The sequence below is a fragment of the Rhopalosiphum maidis genome, chromosome 1 (assembly GCF_003676215.2).
Source record: "Rhopalosiphum maidis isolate BTI-1 chromosome 1, ASM367621v3, whole genome shotgun sequence".
NCBI lineage: Eukaryota > Metazoa > Arthropoda > Insecta > Hemiptera > Aphididae > Rhopalosiphum > Rhopalosiphum maidis.
This window is the reverse complement of record NC_040877.1, coordinates 35,836,826-35,859,958: the sequence shown is the minus strand read 5'-3', so window position 1 is coordinate 35,859,958 and position 23,133 is coordinate 35,836,826. Positions and strand designations below refer to the sequence as shown.

The following is a 23,133-nucleotide window of genomic DNA, read 5'->3' as shown; positions in this document are numbered from 1 at the left end:
TTATCGTGGACGACGGTAGAACGCGTAAAACAACACAAGTTACACATTTAAAATATTTAAATAACAAGAAGGGTGACTTGTTTTTTTAAATCGTCGGGATGAGTAGTGTATGCATACTGTACAGCAATAATTGTACCTTTTTCTGGTCTATATGAGAACAACCGCGACGAAGACGTCGGTATAACTAGTATAATAAGTTATAACACCTGTCCAACGCGTGCACTGAAAATGCGCGTGTATCTACACTATATAAGCCTCTCCTGATATAATAAACAATTATAACAAATTTATACTAAAACCCCACGCTTACATCACATGATTCACCGATTACCTATATATTGCACTGTTCATAAATTATAAAAATGCATATTGTAAATTTGAAATTTATCTGAGACTTTGTATTAGTTATATATACAATATAAACATTATAAACTATTAGATATTTACAATATTGTATTACTTATAGGAGGTACTTCATAGTTTATGGCTTATAAGTTATAAGTATATATATCTACATCGATTAAAATATATATTATATTAAAACATAATTATAAAATGAAAAAATATATCGTATTTCAGTTATCAAAAAAACGATAGAACGAAATTGGATTTTATAAAATGGGTATTCAATTGAGAAATTTGTTGGTCGGTAATTTAATGAATCTAAAATAACATGAACTAATTTTTCTACTTTATCACTTCAACAATTATAACTTGGAATTCAAACGTGGAAAAAAATAATTTAAAAATATTATTAATATAATTAATAACCGATAAATATATGATATATTTACTCATTAAATCTACACACCGACAGCAGCTGTATAATTAACTATATTTTTAAAAAGTTCTATGTACTATACACAACGGTTAGCGGGTTAGTTTTTAAATTGTAATATTTTGCAAGGATGATAACTGTTTTGAATTGGAGAGATTGAATTAGAACCACCGTCGACGTGGGGAAAGTAAATATAGTACATATCTCCTTGTACATCCACCGCTACACAGCTGCTGTAGTGTTACTGACCTTTTTGTCTAATAAATAAATAAGATTTTACAATCTAACGAATTCTTTACGTTCTTCGAAATCTTAATACATATATTTGTCAGTCAAAAGAAGATGAAGAGCTTTCACGGCAGTTATTTGTCTCCCATCGCGTATAAATTACGTTGCAAGTATTTCTCGGCACTACGCCGGCAAGTCCTGTAATGCTCGGTATATTTTGTTGGAATTCGGATTTTGTTCAAATTAAGTGAGTTTTACTAAACGAAACGAGATAAAACCTTTTCACATCGTGCGAAATATCCACCACCCACGGGCCACGGATCATTTTCTATATCGATCGACGCAGTGGCGACTGGCGGTGATATAGTTTATACCACGCATTATACCTACAGAATTGACGAGACAAAACTAATCTTAGTATACGGATAGATTGAGAAAGCTATCTATATAATAAAAAGCTAAAAGTGCCTTGCGCAGAGCTAGGAAGCATCGCGGAAATGTTTAAATCCCGAGCTAAGCACACGCATCCTGCATGTCATTGAAAATTGGCTGAAACACTAGACCAGTGGGGAATAGTCACCAGGAATAGGGGTAATTTTTTAAAAATCCGTGATATAGTTATAGTACCATAGTCCATAATATATTAATAATTCAACACGTCCGACATCATCCGTATCACCACCGCGGCGCGTCACTGCTGCAGTTATATAATGTTTACAACAATAATTATTATTGTTGTATAATGATGCAATGATACGATTTATTTTTTAATCTTTTAGAAAGTTTCTTTGTATTGCAGCTGCCTTACCACCATATATTTATATAAGCACGGATTTCTTATATGTTTTACGGTTATACGTATAACGAATCTATATTATAGTGAACGCCGCTTTTCGAAGATTTCCCAATAGGCAGATTGGTTAAAACGTATACAAACGATGAAAATACATATAATATTTTATTCAGTATACAGTTATATACACTATACATTTTATATAATAAAATGAAATGTAGGCGGGTAAATATAATGTTATCGAAATCATTTAATGAGTGTTTTGAACTACGCAAAAATGTACTGTGCATTATATTATAACTATTGATTACGTATAACAAAAAGTACATCATTCAAAATAGAGTCATCTTAACCAATATGGGACCAACTATAAAGTAAAATAAACACATTAAAAAGTAAAAAATTAAGAAAAAATATATATAATCGTAAATATACGTTGCGCACTCCTTTTCTTTGCGCCGCCGCCGCAGGGAGATTATAAAATAGTGGACAAAAGGATAACAAAATACCAGACCGATCATTCATTTCGTATACTTATAGTAGCATATACATGTATAAGAATCGAGTGTTGTGTGCGCGCGTGGACGACAAATCGACAACGTCTACAGAAATAAAAATCCGAAGTAATCTTTAGCAGTCTACAACAAACTCTCCCGACGATGATTTCAATTTATAGAGACCCGCGTGGAATTCATTTAACCCACTAGCGGACTAGCGGAACGCGTACCTGAATAATATTGCGAGGCGTATACGATATTATATTATATACTATTTACATATACACATAAATAAATAAATTATTTTATTATTATTTTAGTTGATGGCCGCCGAGTAATTCACTTTTCTTTGCGTGTTTTGTAACATAATGACGGTATTGGAGTATTGCTTTTTTCGTAGACGAATGATCACGATTTGCCTTTGGTAGTTTGGTCCCCTTCGATGTCACGTATTTGGTATTTTTAAAAGCCGACATTTTGCTAGATGTATAATGTATATTATTATGATAACTATTTAGTCTAAAAACGTAATTGCACTAAAACACGAAATTATATTGGAAATCAAATAACGTTTTTGTTTATTTTATATTATGTTTACTTTACATATAATTACAGTATTTTTCGCACGCAATGAATGAAGTTTTTTATTTCATTATTCAAAATATTATCAATACTTTAACTCCAATAGCTTCGAGGAAAATTAATGAAAATGTACGGATTGAAAGAGTAATTAGAAGTATTTGAACGAATATTTACATGTGTAGTAAATTCCAAATAGCAATCAATTATATCATTAAGTGCTAAAAATAAACATAAGATCAGATTATTTATACTGATAACTGAAACACGGTTGGTCTGCGCACATTCCCAATTTCATTGGATAAAATTATTTCGAGCAATATAATAGCTAAAAATCATATAAATCAGTATTAGAAAAATTGAAATATGTTCGTGTTTATGTACAATTACAATTTGAGAATATTCAATGTAGAATAATTCACACAAGTCGAAAATTGTTTAAAAAAAAATCTATTAATCATCCATGAATTACATTTTTTAGAAAACGTGTGGTTTGAAAACATTTTTTGTTATTTACCAGTGCATTTTCTTTTGCAAAATTATTAGGCATTACGTCATTTTCTCGAAATTATAAATCGATATGATGTTATTATTAAGTGTATCATAGAGTATGTTGATAGATACTAAGGTATACGATAATTAAATTTTTACAAATTCGTATAATTTATCATTTTTTTATGCTTTGTGCGTACATAATAACATTTTAACGCTAATCTTAAAAATTACAGCTAACTGCATTGGATATTACGTGGTTACCGCAATTACACTGAACGTAAGTGAATATAGTGTGATACTTTGATATATATGACATATATTATTATAGACCCAGCGATGAAGCAAAGGGACCAGATAAATAATTTATTACTATTATTTTAATATTTTATTCTTGATGGAACCGCTGTGTGCGTAGGCAGCATTCATTTGTATGCAACGGCATATTAGAAACTACTTGTCTGAATAAAAACAAGTGAAATGTTTGTAACAGGTAGTAAAAGACCAAATAAGACGTATGGCGGGTTGCTGGGTTAAACGCTTTGGACGCGTGTTCAATTTAAATTTTAAGTATTACAGGTATGCTAAGCTGATTAGCAATTATATACATATGTCCATTGTAAAGGTTGTTGAATATTAATATTATATTGAATATAATATTTTATTGATATTATAGCAAAACAAAAATAAAAAAATTCAATATTTTTTTCTTTAATTATGATAAAATGTGTTCATCGAATTATGGGGAAGGATAGTCATAATATTAAAACAGCGTAGTCCTTCTTCTCCCACCAATAATAAAATTATCATTAAAAAAAAATATTGTCCCTAGAAAAAAATCCTTACCACTGATGACAGGATGTTTATTATTACGTGCGTTAAAATCAAAAACGCCACGTGAAAATAATATACATAATGTTGTACCCAAGGGCCTAGAGTCGTTGTAATTTAAAAATATACTGACGATGGGCGTATAATTTCAGGATAGCGGAATAACATTCGATTTGAATAAATGAGACGCGATGCGTTCTTGTTGGTTAATCAGTTGTCGGACGACTGTGTGATAAAACGTTATCTTGGGATCAAAGTACGGTTTAGTGTAATTTTTCAAACATTTAGCAGTTTTCTCCATATCTATCATAAAATAGTTAAGGTATATTAAGCTTAGAATTCGAACATCGAATAACACGGTAATTGAAGGAAATATGTAATTGTTAGAAACTTAGAACAACTACAAGTGTCCAGTGTCCCGCGAATTTAATTATTAGCTAGAGTGGATAATGGCCGCGCGTACTGTTTTCAATACCATACTATTAATAATTATAGGTTTACGCGCAATACTCCAGAAATGTTGAATTCTCAATGATAATACATATTTTATTTTTCAAAACGACTCCGATATTAAGTAAATGCACGGTGTTTGACGAAAACGGGATTCCAAAAGGTGTGGGTTTAACCTTACGACTTAGTAGATCCATCAATACTACGCCTAAATGTTCGAACCGTTCATAAACATTTTATTATAACAACCAGTAGCGTTGCTGGAGCTCAAACTAGAGGTGGGCTATTTAAAGATTGTTATACAACATAAACCACAAAATATCGTGAGGAATTAGATTATAACCGTAATTAAAACATCACCAATAAAAAATTCTAAGGGGGAACATCACCAAGCTACGCCACTGATAACAACATAAAACACTATAGTTATATATTTTAGCGGTCTATTATAGTAAAATAATATAGAATTTAGTTGTTTACTATTTAATATAAATTTATAATATGGTTCACCTATATAATACTGACCTACCTACACACAACACTGCACCCTACACATAGGTAGTTAGAACTCTTTTCAACTTCCGTTATCGTGTCACCGCTGGTAAAATATGAATAATAAATATAGTTTTTCTCAAAATGTACACGCGAATCACACCCACCCGACGAAAAATCAATATACATTCTCACAGACGCGTGTACGTAAATAATAAACAAGGAATGTAAAACATCAATATATCATAAATTATCCAACCGATTCTCAACTAATACATCACTATATTAAATAAAGACGCTTACAGGCTTACTGGTAGAAATGCATATGGTTTATTGAAGTTTGAAACTATAAATATATAATACTAGTAAATGAAGTATAAAAGCACGGTACCATTGATTTTATAAATAGTATACAATTATCATAATATGTTGTACCTAGCTTACAACAAATATAATAAACTTTATGTAATTTTTATTTAAAAAAATCAATGGGGGCGCATAACAAGTAACTATCACAGTAGACATAATATTTTAATAACAACGGTAAACGCGGTTGTCTCGCGATAAAAACAGTGACGGGCATCGCGCGATGTATAATAGATTAGGTATATAGGTATTCCGGCTGGAAGTGGGGGACGTGGAACGGGTACAGAGAAAACGGGAGTGAGAGAGAGAGCTTGTTAAAATAATCGTTTCATCGCAGTTTCCCTTTTATTTCGGTAATATCCGTACACGCGCAGGATCTCGTGCACTATTTAATAATACGTACTAAATTATATTATACATAATATATAATCTAGGTAATTCCAGTATATTATATAGATACAAGTCGTTTAATCACATAATATGTTATTATATTTTATATATTAAGCGTTACAAACGTCACGTTGTATTTGCACCGTGGAGTGTGTAGTAACGGTCGCTGACAAAGGGGTTTCGTGATCGCTATGTAATATCATAATATCGTATATTAAAATATTTACATACATTCGTAGGTACGTAATGTACGGCCAACAGCAGCGTGGAGATGCGCCACATGCATGCGAAACGACAAAATATAGTATATTGACATTTTAAAAATATATTTGATATATCGTATATTATTGTTGTTGTTAATATGCTTTACGGGAGACGCGCAGTAGTATCGTTAAGTATCGTTTTGAACGTACCATTATTTTAAACACAACACCCGTACGCGCAGTCACAGTATCATCGCGCGACGATTTCGCGAAGGATAATAATAAAAATAATCATATAATATTATCACAATAATATTATTCCGTACACACACACACACACACACACACATACACACAAAAAGTATTTATTATACACAATGGCGACGTTGTGCGAATGTGCGTGAGACCACGAGTGCGCATAGTTGTTTGTGTTCGCACGAGCGATCGTGCGCGTGTGTACGTGGCGCGTCGCGTTGATGATGATAATGAACGGCCTCGGTTCGGGTTATAACGGTATACGCGGAGGCCCGGTAATAATAATAATAATAGTATGTAATAATATATTATATCGGTACCTCCGCCGCCGCCGTCTCGGCCGGATATAATTCGTAATTGAAGAGCACAGGCCCCGGGTAAATGTAGGTATAGAGCGTATTATAATGGGAAAATGGGAGAAAAAAACAAATCGGCGGCGCACGTAAGACCCACCACCTACCTCTACGTCGTGCGGTAAGACGAGAGGGGGCAGAGAGGGAGACAACGACGAGGTATGAAATGTAAAATAAAAAAATAAATAAATCGGTGAACGGCCGTCAAACTTTTACCGAGGCTTGCGCGAGCGGAGACAAAAAAAAACCTCCGCGCACAACAATAGAACTGGTATTTCTCGGTTCAATGACAAGGCTGTGTCGGCGCCGACAAAACACATAACATAATTCGATCGTAGTTACAATAATAATAATAACAATAATAATATTATGTACCTATACGATACGAACGGGTCACAATACTCGAAATGTCACTTTTTATTTTTCGCGGGGCGGACATCGTTTTACCCGTCCGATAGGGTCACACCGGCGTGGTGTAATGTGAAACCGCGTACCGCTGGGTCGTCGTTCGTGAGTACGCGAGTGAGCTGCATTTGCATCCCGCGGAACGCAGCTCACGGAGCGAGAGGAGCGTTGGTGTTCACGTCGACGGTGAATCGCAAATACGGCGGCGTCAGTGACGAGTTTCTTAATCCCTTTGCCGGCGGGAGGTCCGCGAAGCGTTCCGTTTTGCGCCGAACACCGCGCCATCTGTCCGTGACTGGTCGCAAAGAAACCAATTATAACAATATTATGAAAACAAATTTTTTCTCGTTTTCAAAGCAAAAATCAACTCGACGACCTCGACGTTGTATGGCGAATTTTGTAGTTTTTTCTCCATACCCGTAGCACGTATACGATCACTATTTTCCCGTTCACCAATGCCTCCCCCCCTCGCCAATTGTCATCCAACATTATAGTTGACGTTTCGCCGTAGTGGACCACATAATAATATTACAGCAAAATCCGCACTGCAATAATGATTTCCAGACGCGAGAATATTATGTTATTAATTTATTTATACTTATTACACAATCATGTGCCAGTCGCCAACGCACGGCCAGTGTAGATGTCAGTGGCGTAATTAATAACAGTGGGAATTGGTGTTTGGTTATAGATATTTTTTATGTGCCGTAATCTGGAATTGGCATTTGAAACAACAGTAAAGTCAGTAAATGAACTTTTTTTTAATATTTATTTGGGTACCTTTTAAACGCATAAAAAAATATTTTTAAAAATTACATAAAATATAGAAGAGAGGACTAATATACAGGATATAATAGAAATGTTTGATCAATATAATTACTTAATTGTATAATAATTTATATTCATATAAATTGTTTATAATTTTTTTTAGTATTTAATCATTGTTACTTATGCATTTCAAAAAAAATAAAAAGAATGAGAAGAACAAAACAAGTTATACTTGGCTGATTAAATTTTTCAGCAATTTATATGATACATACACCTAGTATAATACGATATTGGGCTACGTGATTTGAACAAAATACATATATCTTGGTCTTTTTCCTCAACCAACTAGTCTATACGACTATAACCAACCCTTATTATGACATTGACCAGCCACTTATATGGGGCACGTATGGGTTGAATATTATGAGTGCGTTCCCAGTAGCCGTTTTAAATACTATAAATTTATACATGTGTACGTGATATCGTGATAACTTATTATATAATATGTGCGAAGCGTTCAAGGAGAAATCAACTAAAACTAAAACTTACATTTACAAACAGTTGGTTATCGCTATAGGTACGTCTTATACACGGCTGGTGCCCGGCCAGACGTTTTTGATTGCAGTCAAATTTTAACGATGTGTTTTCTATTAATCAAATACTTTAATCTAAGTAAGAACACTTTTATTTTGTTATGAAGTAATTAATACAATATAATATTATTTACGCTCGATGATGGTAAAAATCATTTTTAATAACTATTACACTTGTCTAGCAACATGAATTGCGTGCTCGATCAAAATAGCGAATAAAGTGCATTTTTTTGTAATCGGATTTTTTTTTTTGTTTTTCTTTTGTAGCTCGTAAATAATATTAATAGTTGTTTTCTGAAATGTTATTCTTCTATCGATAAAATAAACATAATATAATAATTGAACTCTAATCGAATTCGTAGTAGTCGTAGTACATAGTATTATATTTCATCGAGGAAATAAAAACAATTACACATACATGTGTAGGTATTGTGTTGTGTACGTAAACATAATGTTATTTTACATAAAACCTACCATGGAAAAGAAAATCGATAACAATATCGCAAATTACACGAGTCCTCAACCTTGGTTCTACCGAACTATGGTCAGCGTCGTTCCGCGTACATTAGTAAATAGATAAAATAAATCGTTTATCTGCGCTTTGTACAGATCGAATAGGAACTAAATAGTAAATGATTACAGGTTTCTTTACTATAATAGTATAATGTTACAGTGGAAAACCGTTTATCGATGTAATAATGTATATGTATATTGTGTATCAATATAGTTAAATATTATTATGATATGCGGCATACTCGCGATGTTGTCGATTTTCTTTTGTAAACATAATTTTTCTACGTATATATTATGATTTCATAACGACTATCTGGATAGGAGGGCATAAACGTAGAAGTGGATTTCATTTCAGTTCAAATTCTCGAATCAAAATAAGACTGTATACGGAGCTTGGCGCATAAAGAAACGGCTGCTAAAAATAAACAACGAATGACAGCAATCATATATAGTTTACAGAATATAATATATTATTATGTATAGTGTTTGAAATCTGTATTAATTTTATACATGAAACGATTAATTCAATGATGAACTGATTGAAAACAGCGTTTTAATAAAATGCAAGTACAGTCACAGACACACACGCACGCACACACAGTTCGGCGTGTTTAGGGTATTTGGTAGGGTTAAAAACTTAAAACATTCACATACAGTGGCAGCGGCACCGACGAAGACGACAACGCACTTTCACAAACACACACAATATTGAGGTTTATAAATTTTACGAATTTACAATATTTGCTTTTTTGAGAAATCTGTTTTTTAGACGATTTGCTAAGCATAGTATAAGACTTGTTCCTCTTTGTAAGAAATTCACTCGACAGATCTGCAGGATCACCATTAAATGATAACACTCGATTGTATAGTTTGTGGTGTCAATGACTAAACTGGGAGGTAACTATTACACACCATACGGAATAAATTAAACTATACTTGTTCGTGTTTATTTTTCGTTTTATAAAATATATATTACAATTATTTCGACCTTCCAAGAACATTTTTTAGGATACGATTTTAATTTGTTTCCAACCGGTAGATTAATTTGCTTCCATTATACCATACGTGATACATATCTATTATTTAATACGATACCATTGATACCTTAGGTCCTCAGCGAAGAGTTCACGATTCACGGATATGACACGGTAAATGGTAATCTATGTGTGTTATAGAAGTTATAAATTGTTATAAATTTACAATATTATGAATATACTGAAATAACAAAAGAACCTTGATACCGGATCACAGAGTTTTTTCACGATAAAATCCAATATTATTAATAATAATAAGACCTCGGTGGACCTGTGATCTGTGGACCATTTGACAGTGTTTTATTTAAGTAAATCGTTTTCGTCTCGTGCTTTTTAGTTTTGGAATTTGTCAATAGATCCTGTGACAATATTTGTTGTTTGTCGTTTGGTATTAACAGATGTTTTCAATATGCGACCACTGCCGCACGCCACCGTCCGTATAATATACATTAACATAATACATAATAATATTAACTTGGATATTATAATGTAATGGAGTCGTATCATTCTGTTAACTGTCGCGTCAATCTAACGACTCTAAACGCGTTTCGTGCCAAGTCAAACACAAAATAGCAGCACCCACAGTCTCATATAATATTATATGTATATATGTATTATCTAATTATATAATACAATTTTTACTTTACGATTATACCACGGTGGCTCAAGTTCGTGGGTATATTGCCATACTGGTATTCGTCACGACGGCAAGTTAATAAATATTATAATATTAAACTATATAGGTATTCTTGCGATGAAAACGATTTTTATATAACATAATATTATTATCTTCGTAAAGGATTGAATTTACGGCGTTTTATGTAGAACGTCCGTTTCTTTTGTTTTGTTTTCGTCCATGGTTTTATTTTTCGATAATGTCCATAGTTTTTATGAATATTGTATTCCGTCAGCAGTGCGTTAGCGAGAACCGTTTCGGTCATTTTTTTTCCTCGCCAGAGGAAATGGAAGAGCCCGTAGCGCGGTTAACCGCAGAACAGGACATGACCCGCTGCCAGTGCACTCGGACGATCGGTTTTCGAGGACACAGTAGTATAATGCTATACTGCTATAGTCTAAAATACACGCAGAATATTTTGCCAACTGAATAATTGATTTTGCGTTTCAGTTATCTACACGGACACGTGCAACGCCATCGTGGCCCACGTAGTACGACCATGTATAAAATTTTATAATATGATAAATGGCGTTTGTCTTAAATGACTTTTCACCGCAGACACGATAATTATCATTACTGCTAGACACTATACGCATATATCGTTCACTGCACATACTACGTTATATTTTGTTCCCGGACGGTTCACTGATTTAAATAAGTACGGACGTTAGAGATGACATAATACCACCTATATATAAGTTACGTGTAATGATTTATTTAAGATGCATTCCTTTCGCGGCCGAGATATTATTAAAATACTGTAAAACGTATCTTCATATCGAATATTTAAAAATCAACAACAGTCAACAGTGTAAACAATATATAATATAATATTACTGTTTTTTTCTTTCTATTTAAACACAATACAATTATTAAATATATATAAATTACATTATTTCAAATAATACACATTCTTGCGGTCATTATTGAAACTCAAGCAATTTTAAATTAAAATTTTTTTTCTTGAATCATTTTCATAAGATAAGGATTTAATAATAAATAAGATAAAATATTGGGTAATTTGATGCACTCAAAACTTATTTATTTATTTTTTTACACAAACATAATAATTTACTTATTATTTTAAAACTATTTATCATAGTTTTAGTATAATTTTGTGGTTTTGTTACTTAAATAATGCCATAAAAAAATAACATAAATTATAAAAAGATAAAACAAACTATTATCTTGAATAAGTAGAAGCTAGTGTATCACTATATGCCTATATTATAGGGCACTAATTTCTAAACCTTGAATTGAATATTATATTATAGAAGTACAAAAAATAGTAATTTTGTATAAAAATAAGAACGTATAATATATCATATCTATATTTTTTTATAAAAATATAAAAATTATTACTGATGAAAAAATTTCAAATTCAAGGTGTTCAACTACTTGACCTGGTCAAGTACAATAAACTGTTACTGCAGTTGTATACATATATAATATGTTATTTTCAATAAATTATAAATATGTGAATTTATGTATGCGTATATGTTTCGTCTGGTGTATATGTAAATAATTGTATACATTAAGTTCTATTAAACTTAAATCAGTTGATAAAAAAATAATAATAATTATTATTATTATTATTTAAACCTTATATATATATTTACAAATAACAATAATATATTTTTTAATTTTAATATGTTTATGTCGAAATTACAAAATTACAAGTAATGATGTATAAGTTTATAAATAATGATCTAGTTAACTATCTAATATTTATTATGGAATACAAATTACTAAATCAGTCCTGTTTTACAGTTACAAATAGTTTTAATGTTGAAGGTACTCGTGTTTAAGCTTGTTTCACATAATATAAGTTATAAGTTATAACCATATGTATAAGATTTAATTTGGATTTATATATTTTTATTCGTAAAATTATTACAACAGTTGTATAATATATAAATATAACTATTAATCAAGAAACCGCCTTTTATGCATTTTCCACTTAAAACAATATTGACCAAATAGATTCTTAGAAAGATATCAAAAAAAAAAAAATTACTACGTCTATAGTAGGTAAATATGTAAAAACATCTTTGCGAGTAAATATTAAATGTATTAAATAGGTACATTGGCCAAACAAACTTGTTCGTTATTCGAGAATATTTAATACAATAATGTTGATTTCTTTGACATTTATTAAGATATCTCCAAAGAAAGGGTTTGTGCAAATTGAGTTACCAGAAAAAAGTTAAAAAAACAGAGATGTACAAAGAAATATGTCAGTGAGACTCATTTGTACATATCTAAAAAAATATTTTATAATGAGAGAAATTATATGTTATATGTCTAATTATTACAATAATATTGTTATTGTAAGAAATAAGTATTTAGAACAACAAGTATGTATTTTATATTAAAAAAATAATGGATTTAAAGAATGTACATTTTATTTTACGAATCTATAAACATCAATATGTTTCTTTTCTTACGATTTAAATATATAATACATATTATATAAAAAATATTTCAATATAATTCACTACAACGATATGGTTACGTATAGCAAAACCTCGAACGTCGAAATAAAAAAAAATTCCGATTGGTCCACAGTATATATTTAATAAAGTAAATAGTAATCAAGATGTTGCTTGTGTGTTTTCTATAAGACGTTTTAAAGAAAAAGAGAGTGAAACAAATATTGATAGAAACACATTTATAGCAGTAGTAAAATACTCCTGTAAAATTTGATAAAATCAACTAATAGGTTATTGTTACGTAGTAACCGACAATATATATACATATTAGTCGAATAGTCCATAATAATTAGTATTATAAGTCAATACAAAACATATTATGATTACATGTTTAATTTAAACTCTATATAATAGTAAGTATGCTTATATATACATACTATACACAGCATGCATATTAATATATTATTATCATTGATCATAAATTCAAGTATTTATAACCATTACATAACCGGCCAATACAAAATGTATTACCTATTACATTATATTACTAAACGTTAAATTTAAACTCTAATCTTTATGACTAGTAGTAAGTATACATAATATGACTACCGTGAATCACTTTTGTAACATCTCAACTATTTGAAATATTTAATAACAATATGTATAGTGTTCACTGTAAACGTTTTTATTTTTATAAGGAATTTTTTAAAAATATTTTCACGCAGAATAAGCATGTAGAGCAAAACTGATTTCTACGATTAGCACATTATTGTCCTTATTCCTTTCTCTCTTTAACAATATGTATTTATAAAACGTAGGTATACACTTAGTGGTATATAAGAAAATAACCAACTGAAACCTCTCAACAATTAAAATTATTCAAATATAAAGAAATTTGAATCATATTATTTTGTACGAAATTTGAACTTGGAATCGAATGTATATATATTTGGTGTTATCTAATATATTGTAAATAATATGATTTAAACCTATTTTTGTGAAGGGAGAAAACCGTATATTATGTAAAGCGTAGGCGATATAAATGTTGGTTTGTTGGTTATATAAAAGCAAACGAGCAGGTCAAATTGTCAAACTATTGAACATCAATTGTGAATACATCATCATCACTTTTCACGTTTTTGCACATCGTTTATTTCAATAATTTATCAAACCCTATTATAAAATGTTATTCACACTCCAAAATAATGGACTGAAACGTCGGGGTTTTTTACAACGTGTTACAAATCGTGTTTGGGTGCGGTTAAAAATCAATTTTCAAATTTTCACAAACTAGTCGGCTCTATTATACAGAATTAACAATAACAATATTAATTAACGAGCACCTGCAACATAAATCGAGTCATTACATGTACAACCGTTCTTAAGATACGGGGTAGCACGGTTTAAGTACATAAAGTATATAATATATACTATACAAAGGAGTATATACCGTAAAGTATATAACAGAGCTGTGGTATGACTTACCAACAAATGACACATTCACACTGTTGGGGCGGCATAAAAGGTCGAATAATCGTGTCAAACAATGTGACCATACTCCCTAAGCTAAAATAAAATATATTATTATAATTTATAATAATGAGTGTATTAATATGCGAATGAATAATATTCAAATATTCAAATAACAACATATATTTCTTGAAGCGATTGTAATATTAGGTATATGGACGAGAGGAAGTTAATTTTTTTGTCACGGAAGTGAAACACGCGTTGTTTTGGAGACACTCGTTGTATCGTGTCCATTTTATATATATATATATATATACTGTATAACTATAGTTTTTATAATATTACCATGTCATTAAAGAAATGTCGACTAATAATGAGTTATTGATTAGGTATTATAGTTTTTAAATGCATTAAGTTGTATAATATATACGAGTATCACACCATTCGAGTATGAAAAGCAAGTAATAACTAATTTTCAAAATAATATTATCTAAGTAATTTTGATGTTGAATCATTAATTTAATATTGACTAATATACATTGCAGTGTTTTATATATTTTGATACAAATGAGTTGATTACGTGTATTCGGCACGTGAAAAAAACTAACATTTAAAATTGATTAATTTAATTCATTTTTAATTTAATTGTATTAATAGGAATGATTTCATTATTAATTTTAATTTATTTAAGTACCAGCAATAAACTATTAATACTCGGAAATCTAACATAATGCCAATTAAATCATTTACAATTGGAGGACTTGACATAATACATTATACAGGTATGTACGTAACACATTTTTAATTGTAGGTGTATAATGTTTTTGTGTATATCGGTATAAGGTACAATATAATCATATTTGACGATTGATGGTTATTATATTATTATAATATATTGGTTTTTCAAAAAGAAATTTATTTTTGACAAATGTCTATTAAAATATTTATCTATGTAGGTATACCTACTATACATATTTTATTTTTTAACTACATTTTAATTTAATACATAATAATTAAATAATGTATATAATAAATAGTTGAAGCGTTATGGAATCCTTTTCAAGTTAAAACATTTTGAGCAATTAAGTTGTACTGTTGCAGCAACAATTCCATCATATAACAATATGCGAATTACTATAGTTATAACTTTATTATAAGTTATAATACATATACGATTAATTGTTGTTGCAAAAATAGATTACTGAATAAAATAATAACATATAATAATAATAATTAATAAAGTATGAAATAAATATTAATATCATTATAATCTGTTCGAAAATATGGTCATACAATTACACATATGTGTATGATAACATACGTACATATAAGTGAGTTAGTGTGTATACATTATACATAAATATTACGAAATGGTTTTACTTTGATTACTTATTATATTATATTACGTACAGACTATAAAAAGCTCACAACGATATAGGATGTTTGTAAGCAGATTGTGTATAGAGTTATTATTACACATATTATGATAAGATGCGGTGAGCCGTTGTGGTTTAAATAATAACTGATATTTTATAAATTTATTTTTTTTTTAAATGATCTTATTATTTGTTCGACTAATTTGATGATCGGGTTAACTAGAAAATGATGACAATATACGAAAGGTCGTATAACCGTCAGCGTCGTCGGAGAAGGAAAATGCTTGAATTAAAGTGGCTGCTCTTATTATCGCGTTATAGACATTGAGAGCTAACACTTGAGAACCGTCGTGTGTGCAATAAGATCTACGCATCAAACACAATAATGATAAATCGAGTGTGTCGGCGATGGTGGTCGTGTGTATATTAGGTACAATAATGCTATATAATATTATTTTCATAATATATTGTGTATGCGTACATGCGCGTAGCGCGTGCATTTAAAAAAAACAATTATATTGTATTATTAAGCTTTTGAAAAAGAACCGCTTGCCTTTTTATAGGTGTACTTATATGCGGTTTCCCATATCCATGGTAACATTTTAACTACCTATCCAAAAACAATTAGATGCTTATAATAATAATTTATAATAAGTTGTTTAAATACAACGACATTTTAAAAAATAATTTATAAATCGAAATCACGAGGTTAAATTATTTTAATATTAACTTTTAATTTAGATTTAGAAACAGTTTCTTGTTTGCAATAAAATATTATTTGAGATTGTTATTAATTTATGAAAAAATATCAAATTTGTGGATATTATGCATTAAATCTGTTAGGTTAAATCATGAAGTGTAAAGAACTGTTGTATTAATTTTCCACAGTGAAATTCATAAAAAACGATATTATAAATACAAATCATTTATTTTTTAAGGAACCATAACATTTTGAACTACTTTAATTATAATAATTAATGATACGTTACGTTGTTAAATTATTTTTTAGGTTACAGGTAATTTCGGGCGGAAGGGGGAGTGGAAAAAGTTGTATGCTTCATTGTGGCATCAACCCTTATTGCTCAGTATTTTCCGGGTTACCATATTTGGTTACGAAAAGATCCGCGATATGGACAGACACCTCTACCTATACGATTTAATGTATATATAATATTATAATACACAAATATAAGTGTGGGCGGCGTGCGCTGGCAATACTGGCGTTCGGCGGACGACTACAATATTATTATAAACTTAAACGCACAAGCCGATTTGCATGCCGTTTTTGTTTTCCCATTTCGTCGTTTTCCAGCGAACTCGCGTACCTACACTTACATGTAATATGTATCCGTCTGTTTACACACTATAGCTATATATAGTGTAATGCCGAGCGAGTGTGAGAGTGCAGTCGGAGCGTATACATCACGTACGTGCGTGTGCGGGCGGTACACATGAGGCCGCGAGGGGAAGGAAAACAAAAGGAAACCGGCGGAGGCGGCGCTGCGGTGCGGCAGTTCGGAAGAGTTTTGTGTGGGCGGCACGTGGGACACATTGCGGGCAAAAGGGGTTTTTTGATGACGACACGCAGCATCGGATCAATGGTTCCTCCGCCGCCGTCCGTACGCCCGCGTAAATACGCATCGACGTCGTGACGTCACCGACGACGGCATTTCCGTAGGAACTGACCCCACCACCAACCGCGCGCCGTGACGAAGCAACCGCCGTGGATGTCGCTACCGCTGCCGATGCCTCCCACGACGAAACCTTCGAAGACAATGAATAAAAAATGCTTGACGTTGATGCGCTTTCCGCGACGTTCTTATAATAATTCTATAACGTATATATTTATCGTATCACAGATACAGCTTTACTTTATAGACACGATTTGATGAGGGGGAGGCGAACATAATCATATTCATCACACGACACACCGCATTGTCACGGTCTATATCGAGAAAATACGTCCCCAGTACCTATCCACTCTCGTCGAAAATATGGTATATATTATAGACAAATTCTAAGGAGCTCAAAAGAGGGGGGGAGATCACCAATCTATAACTATCTCTTTAAATAAGCGCCATCGCGACTTATCGTTTAAATGGTTTAAATAGCATTACATAATATAAAGATTAAAGATACATCGCGGCACGATACTATTTTTTAATATACATTATTACGTATGCGATTATGATGATATAGATAAAGTCGACATTTAAAACTTTATACAATTATACCGCTGTATGCGTATATACGATTTAAATAGAAGAGACAAGTGTATACTGTAGTACAATTATTGTACAATCCACAATGAGACACACCACACACATATTATAAAGCTGGTAATTACGTTCGACGAGAACGGAGATTTTTATTTTCATTTCAAAAATCGTGTACATCCGCTTTTTGTTATTTTCACGGTTTTATGTTAACGACCTTTGGGATAGTAACATAGAATAATACATAGTAGATAGTAGGTACACTGCACTCGGGAACGAATTATATAATGTACGACCGAAAACGGAAAGTTATTATGTTTAATATTATTAAGTCATAGATACAAATATTGGATTTCATAATTTATTGTAGGTATATAATATGTGTGCATAAATGAATATATTATAAAGATAATACATTTTTCGAAAACCGCCGCTAACAACAATTTTTTCTATGGGAAATCGATTAATTTTTTTCAAAAAATATAGTAATTTGTACAATTAATCATAGAAAAAAATATAATTGATTAAACTTTATATAATACGGTTGTTGTTGATAGTGGCGAATGACTGGCGATGAATGCAAAAATGCAATGAATCAAAAACGTTATCATATCTGATCTACAATTAGGTGACAGCGATGAGATAAAATAATATACTCATCAGTCATTACTTATGACCAAGTCTCTGATATCGTAGCACTAAAATGTACAGCATAAGTACGATTGATTTTATAGGAGGCACCGTTACCCAAAGTTATCTAAAGTTTACCTTCCTCCCCGTTCCTGCTATAAAAATTCTCCAATGTACGTCCGCCCATATATATATATATATACATCACAAATTTACTTTGAAAGCTCGATGTTTTTATTATGCGCAATTGAAATCAGTCTAACAGTCCGTTAAAAAGATGCAACATCTCAAACACTTTACACTGACAGAATTTTAAACAGTTCGTGGGTACAATTTTTTTTTTTAAACAGAGCATGCAGATATACAGATGATAAATCACGTATATAATATATAAACCGTATACAATTTAAATTAATGTTAATATTAGATTCTATAATATAAGGAGTAACAAAACGATATCGACGTTGCAATATTTTACATACATATTTGTATATTTAATAAAATATATATTTCATAGAATGTGCGTTGATTGTTTTGAATTGAACAACCTATATATATATTTTGAGGACTAATAAATAAAACGTTAGAAAAGAACCTACGTCTGTGTAATATTAGTTATTAGTCTTTTGCACATATTTTATTATATAAAATAATATAAGATAACTATATAATATTATGTTTATGGAGGTACATATTATATACATTATATATTTCATATTTATTAACAGCAAGACCAGGTTAGGGGTTCAAATTTGTTTAGAGTACAGCCTTGTACAACAGCTCATATTAAGCTTCATTAGTTTTAATAGTAGAGTAAATTTTCCTTTTATTAAATTTAAAGGTTACAAAATTTCCTATGGTTTTTATATAGATGTATGTTTGTCTGACAACGATGATATCTAATATAAATGTGTATACAATAGTTAATATTTTAATAGTATTAAATTAAAAAATAAATTATTTCAAGTTAAGATCTTAGAATTTATAATTATTATAACTTGGTTGGGGAACACTGCGAATATGAATTAAAATAAGTAGATTTTAAGTGTAACAGGTGTACAAACGTCGGTAAAACTTATTTGCCTAACACTTTATAAATGAAAAAGTTCTTTATATTAGCGTGTGACACGTACCACAAAACTTTTATAATTTATGAAAAAAATCGTATATTGTAGGAAAATATATTGCAAATAAATATAATATATTTAACTTAATATATAAAACATATGCTAATTGCTATTTTATCACATAATGGTCGACGATCGTGCGTATATTATCAAGCTTGTTATTTATCATTGTTATAAAAGCATACAAAATAAATAAATGAAGCTTGTAATGTAACCGATTACTGTAAAATATAACTCTGTAAATTTTAACCAGAACAATTATTTCACAATCATCTTTACTAATAGGCATTTTTTTATGAAGAATTGTAGACCGAACATTATTTAAAAGATGGATTTGCCGCCAACTGGAATCGAAAACCCCGTCTAAACTCGTTGAACGTACACTGTAAGTACTTTCGAGTAACAATGGCACAATGACAATGGTCTACATACAAATATCCGCCAGAAAGTATCGTATCTATATTATATTCGTAAATATTGTAAAGTCATTAGCGGATATATTATATACCTATTTATTTATATTTCCAGACATGAAATGAGAATGAAAGTAGAAATTATTCGCGACATTCTCGTTCATGACGTACCATGATTACAAATTAATTGAACAGGATTACTAGTTTAAAGACATAAAAAAATTGAAAAGTTATGCCAATAATTAAATTATACATTTTACATTTTTAAATTAATATAGATACTATACTCAATACTACATTATGTATGATAAAATCACAAGTTATTACAAAACGTATTAATGATATAATCTGTATATTTTAATATTATATGAAAATATGTATAAACAGAACTTATCACAGTGTTTGTCACTATATAAATAACGTTTCGCCAACTTATGTTTTTGAAAAAGAATTACATAGATATTGATTTAAATTCACAGTTTTTCATAATTTATATTTTTCACTCAAAATAAAATAATTAAAAATGTTGCTTGCATGTTTCTTAAAAATTTGAAAAGGTATATATTTTATAAATTTAATTTATGTACTTACCTAAATATTTAAAAAAAAGTTGAATTATTTATTTCCATTAAGTATTCAAACAGTTATATAAGTTTAAAAGTTCAAGTAGATGGTGGGTAGAGGAAAATATATAATATACATAATGTTATAGTGTAGGTAGGCGGATAACACACTGACCCTTGAGACATGTATATTGTATATATATATTATATATATAAGTAGCTGTGAAAATATTATTGAATTTTATGGTTATTAGTTAAATAATCGCTAACTGCTATCAATGTATAAGTAAAGTGATGCTGAATCTTAAGACCTTATACCGGCCAAACGTTACAAATTTATTTTTAGTGGTTTATAGTTGACATGGTGTATACGAATACGATTCTTTACTGTTGTATTAGTGTTATTAAGATGTTTAATGGCACTGGCCTCAGTCTGCTACCACATCACTCATTTAAAATGCGATTCAACAGTAGCTCGATTGTTCCCTACCGAATTGCGGTGGGGAGTATTACGACTTCTAACACTTGCTCTTAAATTGTCCGTCTTTCTCACTCCAATTTTTTTAAAGAACTCAGTTAAACGTCTGTTTTTACATTGTTGGTATCAACTTCTCCCCCATAAACGCTCTTTCAGCTAATAATGTAAGTATAATTATACATATGATACATTTTATATTTCAATCCGACCTCCAAATTTATTAGTGCGAGTTACTAATGTATATGTTTAATTGTAAACTATATGTTCCCAATAATTGTCAAGATATTATAATATCCTTGTTAAAAATCTCATAAAAAAAAAATATTTAATATAATGTTAATTAAAATAATTTCTTCGGAAGGGGGTGTGAACCAAAATCAAACATGTGGAATAGAAAATAAATATGAGATATGATCATGGAAAATCCCCTGAGTACGCCCCTGAATGTGTGCTTAACATTATATCATGTAGCCCTAAGGAAATTTGTATTTCAGACACATTTATACATTGGATAAAACATTTAAACTCTTTTGTTATATTATTATCCTTTATCTGTCATTTGGAAAACACATTATTTATATAGGTATAGAGATGTAAATATCAGTAAGTATAATGGAATTATTATAATATTATAATTTATGCGTAACGTACATAATATTCTAGTGAAATGTTTTAAATTTACAAATAATTTAGGATGACAGGATGTAAATACCTACACTGTATACCAGCGGAGTTGGATATTATTAGTTCTTGTAGTATAGTTATATACTGTAATGGTATAAAATTGTAAGTGAAATATAGCTATAACGATAGGTATATTTATATAACTATATAGTACTTGTATGTAAGTTTCCATATACATTGGACATATCAGATAAAATCGCTTACACTATTTACATGCAAGCGTATAAGTTCCTTTACAAGTAAAAATTATATAATAGTATGTTAATTTTCTTATATACAGTATTTCGACGAATTTTCTTCCTTTAGTCACATTTGGAACTTTAATCACTGAACAATTATTTAAAATGTGTTGTTTTTTTATTCTTAATTAAAATGTAAAACAATTTATATTTTATCATAGATGTATTACGAATACATAAATAATTACGAAAATATATTTACAAATTATAATAATTAAAAATAGACCAAAGAAAACGAATAAAAAGCCATAGGTTTAACTAACCTAACTGTATACCAATGTGGACCGTGGTAGTCGAAGCTCAAATTTATGCCATCGTAGTCGAAATTCCGGAAATATGGTTTAAGACGGGTACACACTGTATTGAGTACACCGTATTATGTCACGAATTACGAATCATGGCCCGTATAATATTGGTAGGTACGTAAATTAGGTACATGTTACCTGGTTATTGGTTCTTAAAAATCGATTAATATACCCACTCAACATGACACAGTGGAGTTTTGGATTTTTGTAAATTGTGAGTAGGTAAAATCGAAATATTTTCCGTGGGCCAACCTAAGTTCGATTCTTAACGATTAATCCGTTTTTGCTTCGATGTTTTAAGTACGTGTAAGTGTTTTCCAGTGTGAAACAGTGCTCGAATATATCGTATATTTTCGAACAACATTTGCACATTATATTATTCAGAGGTTTTTCGTTCTAGGGTGCTTCTAGAATTTATTATATAGTTGCTCATAATATAGTGTGTATTATTATACAGGTTTGTAAAATCCAAATAAAACCTCCATAAAAATAGTGATGTATGTA

At 30.3% G+C, this 23,133-nt stretch overlaps 1 protein-coding gene across 3 annotated transcripts in view; it reads right to left on the bottom strand.

Moving 5' to 3' along the window:
- LOC113550479 (AF4/FMR2 family member 1-like) overlaps window positions 1–23,133 on the bottom strand; it is a 137,680-nt gene that overhangs the window by 61,653 nt on the left and 52,894 nt on the right. The gene's annotated exons all lie outside the window — the stretch shown is intronic.